The sequence below is a fragment of the Miscanthus floridulus genome, chromosome 4 (genome assembly GCF_019320115.1).
Source record: "Miscanthus floridulus cultivar M001 chromosome 4, ASM1932011v1, whole genome shotgun sequence".
NCBI lineage: Eukaryota > Viridiplantae > Streptophyta > Magnoliopsida > Poales > Poaceae > Miscanthus > Miscanthus floridulus.
Window position 1 is genome coordinate 41,172,253 of NC_089583.1, and position 18,090 is coordinate 41,190,342.

General features: G+C 48.7%; 2 pseudogenes; both read right to left on the reverse strand.

Annotated features, from left to right (window-relative positions):
* Nucleotides 1–791: 791 nt before the first annotated feature.
* Nucleotides 792–6,222, reverse strand: LOC136548421 (uncharacterized; annotated as a pseudogene).
* Nucleotides 6,223–14,209: 7,987 nt separating this feature from the next.
* Nucleotides 14,210–15,784, reverse strand: LOC136548422 (uncharacterized; annotated as a pseudogene).
* Nucleotides 15,785–18,090: the final 2,306 nt, after the last annotated feature.

Below are 18,090 nucleotides of genomic sequence, written 5' to 3' on the forward strand. Positions count from 1 at the left end.
GGCAGCCCTTGTGGCCCGGTGTGGCTGCGCTAGGTCATGCATGCTTGTGACCTCGTCGCTGCCTCAGCAATCTCCTGTTGGTGGCAGTTACTATGGCTTGGCAGGATTTGGTGTAGGGGTTGGGGTCTTTGGGGTGAAAGCACTGCCAAGGCTTTGGCTCTTGCCGACAATGGCGACGCCTTGTAGAAGGTATTGCAATGAGGCATCTGCCCCTATAGGAGTTTGGGTTGAAAAACGTTGATTCTCTTATTGGCATTTGTAGCACCTATGGGTGTCATTTCCTCTTCTTGGATGATTCGCTGTGGAAACCTCCTTCCCTTTTCCTGTTACAAAGATTGTTTCCTGTGGCATACAGGGTGGCGTTTCGCGGTTATTGCCTTCGTGGTTTTCGCCTGTGTTGCTTTATTTTGGTGGTGGTCTTGTTGTCACGTTTGTGAGTGTTGAGGTTTTCCTTTTCTTTTCTTTTTATAGTATTTGGTTTCTTCTCTATCAATATATGTCTGGCATGCTCTTGTCGATGGCTTTTTAAAGAAAAAAAGGATTAATCCCATATGAGAAAATGATAGGAGATTGGTTCAACTTAAGGGTCCCTTTGGTAGGGATTCTCACCCAGCTCCAAGATCTGTTTTTTGGCTCCCGCAGCCAAATAGGTAGAAAGGTTGGTGCTCCCATGAAGGAGCCACGGGTTTTGCGCTCTCTGTTGCGAGTGCAGTCAGCCGGAGCCAAAAATTGTAGCTTTCATCGGCTCCTTGTCAGACACAGCAGACAAGGTACATCTTTGCCCCTAAAGTTCACGAGAAATAACAGAGAATCTGCCATCGTCTCCCCCATCCAAACCTTATCTGGTCGTTTGCATCAGGCGAGCCATGGATACACAGCAGCTCCGTCCTCCCTCCATGGATGCACGGCAGCCCGAGAGGCAAGATGGTCCCAGGCGGTGGCGCATGGCCGGCTGCACGCCCCGGTTGGCCAGCACTGACCCCGAGCGCCGACGCGTGGCTGGGCGGTGGCGCATGGCCGGGAGCGCCCCCGGCCGGCGGCACGTGGCCAGGCGTTGCCGCAAGAGGTGGCCCGTAGCCGGGCGCGGGCGCAGGAGGTGGCTCGTGCCCGAGGAGGGCCGACGACGGCACGGACCGACCGGGGATGGCAGACGGCTGCACAGACAGGGGATGGTCGACGGTAGCGCGGCGTGGGGGCTGGAGAGACATGAGCAGCCAGGGGCATTTTGGACATTGTCCCTATCATAACAGACATGAGAAGCTATTCAGCCAAACGGTTTCCCAAAACAGCTCCAGCTCTACCAGAGAATCTGCTCCAGCACAAAATCCAGAGCCAGAGTTGTTTTTAGAGGAGTCAGAGCCATACCAAACAGGCCCTAAATAAGTAGCTATTGCCTGCCACGATGTAAATGAACCCAACGAGCCTGTGCCAGCCCAGCCTAACCCCTCCACACGAAGCCATATATAGTCATGGCTGCATCCATGCTGCCACCGCCACTAGTCAAGGATGTAGGGGAGGACGAAGAGACCCAGTGGATAGAAAAGCTATGATTTTAGGATTTTTGGGCAGTGTTTTTGTAGTGCATGTACTAAGGCTGTGTTTAGCTGGAGGAAAAGTTAGAATCTAGGTATTGTAGCACTTTTCGTTTTTATTTGATAAATAGTGTTCAATCATGGACTAATTAGACTCAAAATGTTTGTCTCGCGATTTCCAACCAAACTGTGCAATTAGTTTTTTTCGTCTATATTTACTGCTCTATGTATATATCGCAAGATTCGATGTGACGGGTACTGTAACACTTTTTTTTTAAAGCATGGCTAAACCATGCATAATAGGTTCAGAGACGCATCTTTCATGGGATGTCATGACCCGTCACATCTATTTAAGGCCAATGCATGTTTTGTAGTGCATGTACTGAACCATATCAATACGGTTTTATTTATTTTAATTTTTATAAAAATCTAGTTGGCCCAAATTGCCTAACTAAACTTCATATAAAATTGAAAAATTAAATTTTAGTGATATTTAAATGTTGCTAAAAACACAGTGTCTTACAGAAAGGGTACAGGATTAGCTTTAAAATATAATTTAAAATGGGGACAAATCTGCTAGGTGTCCACTGAGGTCCACCATCGGGAAACTCTGCATTGCTATCTAGCCCAATATGGAGCTAGACAAAGGACTAGCGGCCGGACTAAACCAAGGTTCAGTGGATAAGAGCAGAAGATCCAGTCCCCATGCTCATCGAGACAACATCCCCATTTCAAACATCGGTAGTTGTTCTCACTTGATTTAAAATTTCTGTCTTAGTGCTCAATGAACACAAGTAGAAGTACTAAATTTGTACGATCTCAATTTAAAATTTCACGGCCAGCTTTCCGCTGCCATGGGACAAATCTTATTGGCTAGCTGGTTATTCTTGTTTGTGCTAGCCTAAGATTATTGTTGTTTTAACAATCCAAGATTATGGCTCGGACGGTCCATAGCTAGTTGAGAGATGAACATTACAAACGCTAAGCCCACCCAACCAAAACTTGCTACAAAAACAAAAGGATCCTGCACCACACTACATTGGGCTCAGAGCTTCAACAACTCTGAAAACTGTGGCTGTCATCAATGCGTGAATTTTGGAAGAAATATATAGACAAGAGCAGTGGATACTTTGAAGTTTCTAATGGACATATTAAGCTTTGAGATAACAACCCTGAAAACTTACATAGTCCAGGCTGGAAAGGAAAATATACAAATCATGTGTTTCTGATTCGTTTTGACAATATGTTTGTGTTTATCTTCCTTTTATGTTACACTGTTTACGGCAAACACAAAGGATACTATACTGCTAGTTATTTTCAGATGCTTTGTATAAGTCATTCCAAGAATTTTTGAGAGTCAAAGCATCTTAAGTTTGACCAAATTTATACGATAAGATAATAACATTTATGATGCCAACTAACTATCATTAGATTCTTCATTAATTATATTTTTATAGTATACCTATTTGATCACACAAATCTTTGTTATTCTCTTTATAATTTTGATCAAACTTGAGATCATTTGACTCTCCAAGATTCTTGGAATGACTTATGATTTGAAATGGAGGGAGTACTTGGGCTAATGATCATTGTTAGAACTAACGAGGTGTGGGAAGAATGGGTACAGATTTATAATAGGCTAATTTCTAAACTACTGCCTCCGTCCTAAATTATAAGTCATTCAAAGAATCTTGGAGAGTCCAAGCATCTCAAGTTTGACCAAATTTATATAATAAGACAATAACATTTATGACGCCAACTAAGTATCATTAGATTCTTCATCAATTACATTTTCATAATATACCTATTTGATGTCAAAAATCTTTATAATTCTCTCTATAATTTTAGTCAAACTTGAGATGCTTTGACTCGCTAAGATTCTTGGAATGACTTATAATTTGGAATGGAGGGAGTATGTTCTTTTTTCTTCTTGAGCTGGAACCTCTATGTAGCGAGAATTAATTTAATATTTTCTTATGCTGTGTGCATATACCGATGAAGGGGGTCGGTAATTTTGCTCATAGTTACTACAGAAAAACAAGAAGAAGAATCGATCCATGATCCATTATAAAATCCTAAAAGCTCTAACCTAAATGAGCTAACCGTGCACATGACGCTGATGTAACTGGCACACATAAAAACTGAAGTATTTGTTACTAGTCTACTACTACTGCCACCTTCCAACAGTTGTAACTTGTAAGTCAAGTATATGGGTTTTCTTACAAACATAGTTTTTATCTACGTAGCAAAAACTATGTTACCTAAAAAAGCAACACGACTTATTATAATTTGGAATGGCTAGCGCAATAAACTAAACGACGTCCTGAACATGGGAAGACTGGTGATGACCATTTTCTAGTTGGTCTCCAATCCGACCATTACTAGTACTTGCTCCTCCGTCATCACCGGCAGCGCAGCGGCGTCTCTCGCCGAACAACCAAACCGCGACGTGGATAGCCATGAAGAGCAAAACCAGGAGGGGCAAGACGACGATATTGTTGGAACCGATGGTGATCATCGAGTTCACGATCTTGGAGCTGGTTTATAGCCGGTCCGGCTCGTTACCACGAGCCTGCGCTCCCACAGGACCCAGGTCCACCGGAGATACAACATATAAGGCCTTTAGGCCTTACTCAACCCAAAAGACTAGCCTGATAGGTGAGGGTTCTCCTGCCTTATATGTTGTGCTCCCTCACCATCGCTACACGTACGATGTGGGACTAAACCCCAACAATCTCCCCGTTAGTCACACATCGGGATGCCCCCGCCATATGTGACTCTCGAGATTTTTTGTTGGGTTTAGCTTTTCTGACCATGAGCTCCGGTACCAATTGTTGGAACCGGTGGTGACCACCGAGTTCACGATCTTGGAACTCGGTGGTCACCACCGGTTCCAACAATTGGTATCATGAGCCCATGGTAAAAAAAAAGATAAACCCAATAAAAAATCTCGAGCATCACACATATGGCGGGGGCACCCCGATGTGTGACTAAGGGGGAGATTGTTGAGGTTTAGTCCCACATCGTGTAGCGATGGTGGGGGAGCACAACATATAAGGCAGAAGAAGCCCCCACCTATTAGGCTAGTCTTTTGGCTTGAGTAAGCCCAATGCCTTATATGTTGTAGCTTCGGTGGACCTGAGACCTGTGGGAGTGCAGGCTCGTGGTAATGAGCCGGGCCGGCTGTAAGCTAGCTCCAAGATCGTGAACTCGGTGGTCACCACCGGTTCCAACAATTTATATCAGAGCCGGTACCCGAGGTTAGAAAAAGCTAAACCCGATAAAAAAATCTCGAGCGTCACATATGGCGGGGGCACCCCGATGTGTGACTAAGGGGGAGATTGTTGTGGTTTAGTCCCACATCGTGTAGCGATGGTGGGGGAGCACAACATATAAGGTGGGAGAACCATCACCTATAAGGCTAGTCTTTTGGGTGAGTAAGGCCCAAAGACCTTATATGTTGTAGCTCCGGTGAACCTGGGACCTGTGGGAGCACAGGCTTGTGGTAACAAGCCGGATCGGCTGTAAGCCAACTCCAAGATCGTGAACTCGGTGGTCATCGTCAGTTCCAACAGACATTCCCCCACTCCCTGGTGCTGCCAGCCGCGTAGGCCACCAGGAGGCCCAGCAGGTCCAGGACCACGGCTGTGTTCGCTAGCAGGAGCAGCTCATGGTTTGTCGACGGTGCCTCCGCAGGATCTGCTACAGCAGCAGGGTAATGGTGACAATGGAGGCGACGAAGGAGGTGGAGTTGCTATAGAAAAAGACGCGGTAGCGCCGCGGGTTGGTGTCGTGCAGCACCGGGTTCCCAGCCTCACGGCGCCGGTGGGTACCAGCGCCGCCGTCGTCCTGCTAAAGGCCGCCCGGTGGAGCTAGGCTGGCCTGGTATGTGACACTTGCAGCCAGGATTCCGAGCAGCATTAGGTACTTGCGTTTGGCGTACACTTCATCGCGGTACTCTATCTCCTAGGGGTGTCTTGGTTGTTGCGGAGCCATGGACGACGACGACGGTGCCGCAGTACTAGTGGCTGCCTCACCAGCCCGAGCCGTCATCCTCATCTTAAAAATAGTGAGCATGATGGTGTTGACAAGGACGAAGGCAATCACCGCGGCGATGAGCACACACACGAAGATGGATGTACGCAGTTTTCGAGCGCTCGCGACGGCGTAAGCTGCCATGAGGCTATAACAGACCAACCACCTAGCACGCGTAGAGAGCGTAGCACCGTATGGCAAGGCGGGAGAGGATGGGGTTGATGAGGAGGAGGATGAGCGCAATGGACGCCATGAAGCTCACCGTGTTGGAGTAGAAGGCCTTGAAGCGGTGGCACGGGAATTTGTCTAGGAGGACGGCGTCCCCCGCGTGGCGGCGGCTGTCATCCTCATTCCAGAACCCTCCCGGTGGAGCTAGCCCAACTTGGTAGGTGATGGTGGCGACCAAGATGGCTACCAGTAGTAGCCGCTTGTGCTTCTTCTCAGGCACTTTGGCAGCGATGTCAGTCGACCCCAACGTGAAGAGGAGAACATGTACAAAAACGCAGACTAGGATGGCCCCAGCCAGTGCCACGACATGAACGGATGTCCTGAGATCCCGACCACTCCCGGCGTAGGCGCTGATGAGAGCAAACATGTCCAGCGTCATGGCCACTAGCAAGGTGTGGCTCTTGACCAGCTTCTCTTTCTGGACCATGAGGATGACTACCAGAGACACCACAAAGGCGGTGGGGTTGCAGTAGAAGAAGGCATTGTAGCGTGCCGGGTCCTTCGACAGGAGTATGGCGTCATCGGCACGGTGGCCCTCGCCGTCCTCTGGCCAGAAGCCACCATGCGGGTCTAGCCTGTTAGATAATCTACTGCTATCTTGTGTGAACACAGCGAGGGAAGACGGCGTCAAAAGGCCTCCTACTGTGATAATGTAGCCGCTGCAGGTGCAGGCGCCGCACGGCTCACCTGCAGCACTGTAGGCACGTGCAGTGGCCGGCACAGAGTCAGCCATGTATGTTATCTAGTTACTGTTATAGCATGTGCGTTGTACTAGGACTAGATGGATAGAGTTGTATAAATAGACTGCCACAATAACTCAGTAAAGAGAGCTCAGATTTGACATCTCACAGACAAGGCTTCGGCCAACGCTGGTGTCTTATATTGTGCGTGCATGCTCTATTCTCCCTTCTTCTCCTAGCTCCAGTCATAGCGTGTGCACTACCGGAGAGAACTACTTTGCCGAGTGCAAAATAGTTTGCCGAGTGCATTCCATCGGGCACTCGGCAAAGGCAGTCTTTGCCGAGAGCCAGACCCAGCGGCACTCGGCAAAGAAATGCCGTCGGCAAAGTGCCGGGCGCTCGGCAAAGATTGGCCGTCGACAAAAAAAATTTGTCGAGTGCTGGGCGCTCGACAAATTCCGGCCATCGGCAAAGGTGGCCGGCGTGACGGTGGCCACCTGCCGTAAGCCTTTGCCGAGCGCCCCGCCGTTTGGCGCTCGGCAAAGAATTTTTTTTATTTTTTAAAAAATTCTTTGTCGAGTGCCACGTGCTCTGGCACTCGGCAAATTAATTTTTTTTTATTTTTTGTCCCATTTTTTTGTGGGGTCTTGCTACAGTAATTATATCTCCATTTCAAAATTTGGGACAATTTTGAGTTTTTTACTATATTTCCTTAATTATTTTTGTTTCATTGAATTTTTTCGAATATTCCAAATTTGAACTGCAGGTACATGCAATAATGGAATTTGGTCATTCAAAAAATGGTATTCATGATGTTTAGCGTATGTTGAGGCCGTATCTAGGAACTCACATGAAATTACGAGCATCTTGTTGTCGTAACATGATGAGGTACTTGCGGGGAAAGTGTATTTAAATTATATAAAATCCAAACGAAGTCCAAAAATCACGAAACTTGTCGAGGTGTCTTTTTATCACATGCGGAGGCCGTGGTAAAAAATTGAGAAAGTTTTGAGCAAGTTGTGATGTCGGATGCCTAAAACCCAGACAAGTTTCGTGATTTTCGGACTTCGTTTGGATTTTATATAATTTAAATACACTTTCCCCGCAAGTACCTCGTCATGTTACGACAACAAGATGGCTTTGTGTCCCTGCAGCAAGTGTGGTAATAGGAGAATGCAAAACCAGGAAGTCATGGGTATACATATGCACAAGAATGGGTTTACACCGAACTACACCCGATGGGTCTACCATGGTGAAGCCGATCGTATGAGAGAGGAGGTGGTGAGACCACGCGTCAAGGCTTTTGATGCTAATGCCGGGGTAGCAGACATGGTAGATGACGTTCACCAAGCACAGTTTGCTGAAGGACGTGAGGAGGCAGAGATGCAGGCAGCCATAGATGCGTTCAAGTACATGATGGACTCGGTGGCGAAACCCCTTCACACTCATTCTGAGGTCTCTCAGCTGGATGCCATTAGTCGCTTGATGGGGTTGAAGTCCGATTTGAACATGAGTCGAGAAGGCTTCGATAAGGTGTTGGCCATGGTTGGCACCCTGCTTCCAAAGGACCACATGTTGCCGAAGACCATGTACAAGGCACATAAGCTCCTTAAAGCACTGAAGATGCCGTATGAGCAGATATATGCTTGTCCGAATGGGTGTGTCCTATTTCAGGAAGAAAACAAGGAGGCAAAGTACTGTCCGAAGTGTAAAGCCTCCAGGTTCCTAGAGGTAGAGTCTGGTGATGGTTGTGGCTAGAAGAGGCAGCTTAAGATACCCGCCCGAGTCTTACGGCACCTTCCCTTCGTGTCGAGGCTTCAAAGGCTATTCATGACCGAGGAAACCGCAAAACAGATGACGTGGCACAAGAATGGCAAACAGTACAATCCTGACAAGATGGTACATCCATCTGATGGTGAAGCATGGACCAGCTTTAATGACAAACATCGTCTGAAATCCGATGAGGCTCGTAATGTACGTGTCACGCTGGCAACAAACGGGTTCAATCCTTATGGCATGATGGCCGCCCCTTACACATGTTGGCCCATGTTTATTATCCCCCTCAATCTCCCCCCTAGCGTCACCTTTCAATGACATAACGTGATCTTGACGTTGATAATTCCTGGACACCCGAGAAAGAATATGGGTGTGTTTATGGAGCCTGTGATTGATGAATTGATCAAAGCTTAGAATGAAGGGGTATGGACATACGACTGAGCTACAAAGCAAAGCTTCAAAATGTACGTCTGGTACCAATACTCCATGCATGACTTCCTAGCGTATGGGTTATTCAGCGCCTGATGTGTTCAGGGGAAGTTCCCGTGCCTAATATGCTAGGAAGCTGTGAGGTTCATTTGGTTGAAGAAGGGTGGCAAGTATTTGTCGTTCGATCAACATCGTCAATTCCTAGATTCCAACCATCCATTCTGATAAGACACCAAGAACTTTACGAAAGGTGTCGCAGTCACGGACCCTAGACCGCACTTGAAGACTGGTGCCGAGGTTCATGCTCAGATAGATGCTCTTGTGCCCAATAAAGAAGGTGGTTTTGTGGGATATGGTGAGCAACACATGTGGACTCATAAGTCTGGCTTGACGAGGCTCCCTATTTCGATGACCTCCTACTGCCCCATAACATTGATGTAATGCACACTGAAAAGAATATCGCTGAGGCACTTTGGGCAACACTCTTGGACACTGACAAGTCTAAGGACAACCCTAAGGCTAGAGTGGACCTGGCGACGTTGTGCGATAGACCACAGCAAGAGATGCGGCCTCCTACAAATAGCAAGAACTGGAAAAGGCCTAAGGCCGATTTTGTCTTAAAACCCAAACAAAGGAGGGAAGTACTATGATGGATCAAGGCGTTAATGTTCCCTGATGGGTATGCAGCGAACCTGAGAAGGGGAGTGAACTTAGGCACTATGCGAGTCAACGGGATGAAGAGTCATGACTACCACGTATGAATTGAGCGGCTTCTTCCGGTGATGGTACGAGACTATGTTCCTGAGCATGTCTAGCTAGTGCTTGTAGAGTTGAGCTATTTCTTCCGCCAGCTTTGTGCCAAGGAGCTATCTCGGACCGTGGTTGCAAACTTGGAGAAAGTGGCACCTGAGTTGCTTTGTAAGTTGGAGAAGATCTTTCCACCTGGCTTCTTCTTGTCGATGCAGCATTTGATTGTGCACCTCTCGTATGAGGCACGTATGGGGGGGGCCCGTGCAGGCCCGTTGGTGATATCCAATCGAGAGATGTCTAAAGACTGTTCGCAAAAAATGTAGAAATAAAGTCAAAATTGAGGCTTCCATTGCAGAGGCTTCCATTCTGGAGGAGGTGACAAACTTCACACAGCTCTACTACACAATGAACCTTCCTAGCGTGCATAATCCACTCCCTTGCTACAATGCTGACGAGAATGAATCCAACCTCAGCCTTTTCCAAGGGCAACTCGGAAGCGCAAGTGGATCAACCAATAAGAGGTTGGATAATGAAGAGTGGCGCAGTATCATGCTATATGTGTTGTAGAACCTAACCGAGGTGAAGCCGTTCATTGAGTAAGTTCTCAATGAACTTGTTTCAATACGCCGTCACTATTCTGCATCCAACTGATTCTTTCTTGTTTGCACAGGGAATTTATTCGTGTATCCTGGCATCAACCAAGGGGTCCTACCCCACGGCAAACCGATACCCTTCTTTCATAGGGTCTAGGAGCAGGGAGGCCGATTTCATTTCTTGGTTCAAAATAAAGGTATTGTCCAATTTACCTCATACCTAGTTTGAGATTCCGAGTTTCGCATACTTAGTCTGGCAATCTTTCATTCTTGCGCTTGCAGGCCCAAACCGATGCAACTATGAGTAAGGAGTTGAGACAGGTTGCAAATGGCTTCAACAATAAGGTGAAAGCTTATTCAGGTTATGATGTGAATGGATATCGCTTTCACACAGCAAGCTACAAGCGAGCTCGGCCCCATCGAAAAACCACAAACAGCGGAGTTTGTACTCCTAGCACTGATGGCCTCGAGTATCATGGCATAATCGAAGAAATCTATGAACTTTCATTTTATGCTTCGAAACCTCTTTGTCTCGTCATGTTCAAATGCCACTGGTTCAATCCTCGACTAACAAAACGGAGCCCTAATATTGGTCAAGTCGAGATTCGACAAGATTCCGTCTATCAAGGAAAATATGTCTTTATTGTGGCTCACTAGGCCGTGTAGGTTTATTATTTGCCATACGCGTGCCAAGGCAACAAGGCTCTTAAGGGTTGGGCTATTGTGCACCAGGTATCGCCACATGGTAGACTAGCTGTCCCAAACGATGAAAATTACAACTTCAACCCAAACACATATGAAGGAGAGTTCTATCAAGAAGATGGGCTACTAGGGAGGTTGGTGATAGACTTAACCGAGGCAATCGAAATGGAAGTAGACAATGAAAGGGTCAATGACGAGGAAGAAGGAGATGAGGTGAAAAATGCCAAGGACATAGAAATGCTTGAGCGATTATATTTAGACGATGATGATGAAGGCAACATTGAACCTTCGGGCAGTGTTGTTTATTTGGACAATTTTGATAGTGATGACGAGACATATGATCTAGATAATCCCAATAATGATGATTACTTCTAATACATGTAATACTATGTTATTTTGTAATCGTGTTTTGTTTATTTATTTAGCATCTATTTTTAACACATGTACTAATATGTCTTGTTTGTTTCTTTTTAATTGCAGGTGATTAAACAAAGATGGTGGGCAGTCGTGGGCCAAGGAATGTGAACTCGAGGTTCATGAGGGCACGCGATGCAGATCCGGATGCAGAAGAGGGGTCATCGGATGGGAGGAGGCAGAGGGCCAGGAGCAGCGGTAGCAGCAGCGGCAGTAGGAGGGGCCAGCCTCCTCTAGTCAGGCCGCGTGATGTGCCAAAGGAGGAGTGCCATACCTCGGACTCCTCCGACGAGGAGGAGCTGGTTCAGCAGACGGACGACGAGGGAGACGAGGCACAGCAGGGCATGCGAGGCTGGAGGCACAGCTGGTTTGGACTCCTCTGCTGTGGCCAGGATCTACTTGCGAGGTCCCTCGAAACTCCGTGGGCCTCCGCTTCTTCCCCTACGCCCAGTGATTCGCCCCTAGGGGGATAGGTAAGTAACTTTAGATTTTATCACAGCTACTTCATATAACCTGTTGAAAATTGTCAGAGAAACTAATAATGTTTGTTAATGACTTGTGCAGGCACTGGCTAGTTGTGTCGCCTGGTGACTCACGCAACCCCAACCACATCCTAGGTCTTGTGTGCAGGCACTTTTACCCCGACATTGTCACGCACAAGGGGAACACTGAGTCGGCCAAATCATGGGACCACTACAAAGATGCTCCCGACGCATGTGGAGATAAGCAGGAGCGAGTGAGGAGAGAGTTCTGGGTAAGTCTCGCTCGCACAACTTTGATCAATACATCGCATTCATTTGACTTTTTTGACATAATGAATTGAAACATTATGTCTGTCTGTAGACTTTTTCAGATGTGAAGAGGGATAGGAGGATAGGGCGGAGAAGGTGATGGTGAAAAGTGTCAGGAAACGAATCACCGACATGCACTATGAGGAGCGCCTCACTTGCATCGTCAAGTACTACGCCACGCACCTTGGTGAGAAGATCACCAAGACACAGGCAAGACAGAGGACGCTGACCCAGGAATAGTACCTTGAGGTAAATGAAGAAGAATAATACTGATTCGTTTTGAGATTAGGTAGCTTTAATTTGGTCTTCTTACATCTCAAATTCTTTATGACATGTAGATGATTCCATGGTGGTGCGAGTCGTATCGGGGCTGCTGGGTGATGATCGTGGACAGGTGGTTCACGGAGGGTTATATCCAGGACCACGAGGCGGGGCCGGAGCGGCGTATGGCAGTGACAGGCCCCACACACCATCAAGGCAGCCGCAGCCTCGGCGCGTACAAGCAAGCATGGGTACGTGAATTTTTAGTATTCTGACGCTCCATTCTGCATGTTTCTTCTAATCATCTTGTTGTCTTTCTCGCAGTCGGCGTCACATGGTGGCCAGTCCATCTCTAATTTCATGGCATATGGTCTGGCCCGCAAGGGTAAGGCGACGTCCGCTGTCACCTTCACCCCAGATGACCCGCCCGAGTCCTACAGCAACCCGAGCGTCCACACCCGCATCAGTTCGTACGTGTCGGAGGCAAGGTCAGTCCATGGGCCAGACTAGGATCTGAGCACCGACGACATCGATGGGACGATGGTCATGAGGCTCGGACAAGGCAAGAAGCATGGACGGTAATGGATTGGCGATGACACCCTCGAGCCCAGCGAGATTCCCTCCCTCTCCCAGATCCGAGCACAGACCCCGAGCGGAGGCCCGGCCATACGCCAATGGCCGTCCCCTTCACAGCAGTGGGTCGACGCACTCCAGGTTAGTCCCGTTTAACTCTTCGTATATTGATCTTTAAATAACTTAGTTACCTTTGCATTACTGAAACATTCGATTGAAATGTTGCAGGCTGAGAACAAGAGGATGGCTCAGGAGCTGCGGGACCTAGCGGCGAGGACCGAGCAGGCCGAGCGGGAAAGACAGGTCGAGCGGGCCGAGCGGGAAAGGCAGGCCAAGCAGCTAGCGGAGATTACGACGTTCCTGCAGAACTTTGGGCAAATGCACGGTGTAGCTATGCTGCAGTTTGCTCCACCGCTGCCGCCAGTTATAGCTAGTCCTATGAGTATGAAACCAAATTGCTTCGACTAGTGCTTTCATTAGATGATCACTCTAACAGATGCAATCTCTTGTCCTTTATGCAGCCTCCGTCGGTGGGCTCGAATAACCCATCTCAGGCGCAAGCAGGCGTCGACACTTTTTCTTCACCAGGCACTCAGTTTCCTCCCCACCTGTAGTTTGTATCTCTTTTTCACCGCTTGATGGACATGTGATGCACTATGATCGACTATCGACTTGTTTCGATGGATATTGGACCTATTATGCTTGTGATGTCATGTATGTGAGATATTGTGTGATCGACATGTGATATATATGTGGTATTGCCTTTGTGATGAGATGGATGTGATATATATGAGCTATATTGTGTTTGTGATGTCACAGATGTTTTATATATCTCTTATATGCTGTGTTTGTGAATATAGAATAAAAAAAATTAGCCTCTTTGCCGAGTGCCGCCCTGACAGGGCACTCGGCAAAGAAATTATGAAAAAAAATAAAAAAATCTTTGCCGAGTGCCGACCTGGCAGGGCACTCGGCAAAGAAATTATTAAAAAAATCTTTGCTGAGTGCCTCCCCGGCAGGGCGCTCGGCAAAGAAATTTTTTTAAAAAAATAAAAAAAATCTTTGCCGAGCGCCTCTGATATGGCACTCGGCAAAGCATGTGCTAACGGAACCGGCGCCGTGACGGTCACTTTTCTTTGCCGAGTGCCGAGATTGCACTCGGCAAAGACTTTGCCGAGTGTCCGATAAAAGACACTCGGTAAAGAATTCTTTGCCGACGAATTTTTTACCGGAGGCTCTTTGTCGAGTGCTGCACTCGGTAAAGGCTTTGCCGATGGTAAAGTAGCCTTTGCCGAGTGCATTAGGCACTCGGCAAAGCGCCTGAATCCAGTAGTGGTGGGGACGGACAACGCTTATTCGTGGTCGACACGCCTAGTGGGTGCTCGACAACACTAGCAGGTGCTCGACAAGACTGGTGAGTGATTCACTCACCTGAGCCGGTAATTCTATGGACCAACAAGCCCCGCCTGGTATATATGTACTGTAATGGTGGTCGCCAACAGCAGGATGAGAGACTTCATCTTCTTTATTGCCTTCTTCTCGAGATGGATCGTGTTGGTTGCGTTCCTGCTCGTTGCTGCCTCTCCGGTAATAATGCTACTAACGCTGCCTGCTTGGCCATTTGGCGATGACGTTGCCGGAGGCGGCGGTGGGGATGACATTGACGGGCTGCCGTGGTCGTCATATCGTCATAGACACTAGGTAGCACACAATCCCAAGATGGACACAAGTTAGTTACTTGCTAGGTTATAATTTAACATGTTCGACTGCAGTGCAAGATATAATTAATCTTAGTAGATCTGAGTAGGGGATGGGAAGAATTATTAATTATCATTACTATTTTTCACACAGAAACAGACATAACACATACCGATGATCACAGTCAGTGTGAGACGACGATTCTGCTGCCGGAGCATGGTTTCGAGGATGGACACAGCTGAGACCCTTCACCGACATGATAACCAGCACTGTAAGGAAGATTAATGCCAGAACAGCACCGAACAGGCTGACAACATAGACACTGCAGTCAGTGTCTCGGCAGCTGCCGGCGGCGTCGTAGGCCGCCATGAGACCGAGCAGCGAGCCGAGGACGAACACGTGCAGCGCCAAGGACCGCGTGGAGCCCGCGGTCAGCTTATTCTTCTTCTCCGGGTGCAAGAGCAGCACGATGATGAAGAGGGACGCGACGAACGCGGTGGTGTTGCAGTAGAAGAACATCCTCAGGTGGCCCCTCGACGAGTGATTCGCCGGGGCGGTAGCGGTGCCCGTGCCCTCCGCCGGCACCACCCTGCCGCCGGCCGTCGTCGAACGTGTCCCAGAAGTCCCCTGGCAGGTTGAGCCCAGCAACATAGGTGATGGCCGTCGCAAAGGTGGCGAGCAGCATCAGGACCTTGCGCCGTGGCCTGAGAAGGACGGAGGAGACGATGTGGGGACGACGACGATCCTCCTCCTCTTGGTCTTCCTCTTCATCCACCACCTCCACCTCCTCTGCCGCCGCCGGCGAAGATGGAGAGACGTGTGACAAGCCCTGCAGGATGTGTACGCCTACATAGGCGGAGAGCGCGAGCACGAGCGATGTGGCGTACACGGTGGCCGGCTTGTCCCGGCAGCTGCCCGCGAGGTAGGCCCCCATGAGGCCAAGAAGGTCCAGCACCATGACCAGGCGCAGCACGGCCAGCTGGACCCTGTTGGGGTTCTTGAGCAGGATCGAGGAGGAAGATGACGACGAGCGACGCGGTGAGCGGCGTGGAGTTGCAGTAGTAGAAAGACAGGAACCTGCGGCGGTGCGTGAACCGGAGGATAGGTCCCCCGGCATTGATGCTGACGCCGCCAGCAGCTGCCGGAGCTGGAGCAGGAGCAAGAGCAGGCCCGTCCTGCTGCCACACCCCGCCTGGCGGGTTCAGCCCCGCCACGTAGGTGACGCTGACCCCAAGCGCGGCCAGCAGCAAGAGCTGCTTCCGGAGCTTGTACTCCGATGACTCCCTGGGCTCTTCCTCATGAACGCCGGCTTCCGACGGCATCGCTACGGTCGCCGGCACGGTCGTCAGTTTTTTAATTGCTTTCTTGTATTGCTATTCGTACGTAGGAGTACGTGGGTAGCCACTGGTGGGTGTCGCACGGAGAGTGAGCTTACACTGTCCTAGGGATGAAAACGGATATTTTTCGATCGTATTCGAAACCGAATTCGTTTAGAGGGGTTGAGATCTGTCCGTATCCGAGTTTGGATATCCGACATCTGATACCGTATCCAAATACTCAAATCGCATATTTATGATGTTAATATCCAATCATATCCTATCCGACATAATTGATACTATCCGTATTTGAATCCGAATCCGGACAGAAATATAAAAATAAATATAATATCAGTGATATCCGTCTTTATCCTGTTTTCATCCTTGGTCCTAGGCAGTAGTAGACTGACACAAGGAGGTGACTGGAGCTCGTGCTATTTTCTTCTGCACTCGATCGGCAGCAACAGATGCTGGGATTATAATACTAATCAGCAGACCTGGAGACAAGAGTCCTTGCAATTGACTAAGGGTCTGTTTAGTTTCTTAGACTTAATTTTAGTCTCTATCCTATCGGATGCTTGATATATACATAGAGTATTAAATATAGATTAAAAATGACTAATTACACATATTGCGACTAATTTACGAGACGATTTTTTAAGCCTAATCAGTCTATGATTTGACAGCGTGTTGCTACAGTAAATATATGCTAATGACGGATTAATTAAGCTTAATAAATTCGTCTAGTAAATTAGTCTCCATCTGTGTAAATAGTTTTATAATTAATTTATGTTTCGTCCTCCTAATTAGCATCCAAACGTTCAATGTGACATAGACTAAAATTTAGTCCGTGGAACAAAACACCCCCTAATGTCGTCGACCTGAGTACCTCAACAACTCTTCTGACAACTAAAACAAACAAGTCCATTTTATTCCCTGATCTCCATTTGTTACTGAATTCGGAAACCCTTGGCATATACACACTTTAACATTTTGAAACAGTGGTGGCCCACATGTCACGTGATTTTTCTACGTACCAGTGGCAGACCATTTGTCACGGGACGGTCAAACATCTCAAAAATTCAAATTTAGAATCATTTGTACTCAAAACTATTTTCAAAATATATTTCGGAAACTAAAAACATTTGAACTCTATTTTACCTTTCAACTCATAGTTACCTCAAATCCGAGTCACATGTCTAAACCCCATTGCCCAAACACAGAGGCTGCACAGTGTGTAGACAACATCACCGGCCGTACCCCACTTTTTCCTCACTCGACCCGCTCACCTTCACTGACAGCACCCGCATGCGCCGACCCCACCACCACCACACATGGCACCAAACCGCACCTAGACCCGTTGCCGCTCGCGCGATATACTGGCCCCACCTCCCTCCGCCTTCTCATCGCTGTCGCACAGCCTCACCTCTGTCTCGCTCACGTCACCGTCTCATCGGGTCGCACCGCCGTTGCTCGACCTCGCCCATGTCGTCATCTCGACCCCTGCGCCACGACGGGGTGCATTGTGTGTTGCGGCGCCACCGCCGCCGCAGGAGAGACCTCGACCGAGGGGGCCTGGCGGGCAGCGCCGAGGTATGAGGAGGGCACTGAGCAGTTGGAGTCGGAGTCGGAGTCGCCGGAAAAGGACATTGCTTCCCAGCGCTGAAGCTTGGATCTGCCTGTCGATTGGCGTCCTGGGAAGACGGGGGTGGCAAGGTGGGAGAGGGGGAGGATGAACCTCTACCTACAGGGAGACCGGAAGGGGTTGAGGGGGTGGCTGCCGGCGCCGGTGAGCCTTCCTGCAGGCTGAGGTGGGTGGGGGAGGGGAGGTGGCCGCCATCCTGGTCCGCATTTGGCGCCCACACGTCCAACACCGAGGGAGGCATCGTCTGGCAACAGGCACCGAAGCGGAGGATGCTAGATAGGAGAGAGCCGCTAGTGGGATTCCGACGGGGACTGGGGAGGGCGTCGGCCCCGTAGCTGATGCTAAGATGGAAAACATTGGACTAGAGAGAGCCCCCGGTGGGGTCCGACCGGATCTAGGGGCTCTGCAGGGGCGCCCGACGAGGTTTTTTTATTTTTAATCATTTTTAAATAAATAATTTAATAATAACCACTCCCAAGAACATTAAGCAGATGTAGCCCCTTTGATCGTGCTAGTGCGGATGGCACGACCAAACCACTCTGCCGTGCTAGTGCATGTGGCGCGACAAGGGACGCCACCATGGCATCAACCAACGATCCATACTGTGGCGAGGGTGGGTCCCACCCTATCGCGCCATTGACTCCGGCGCGGTAGACTTGTCGCGCCT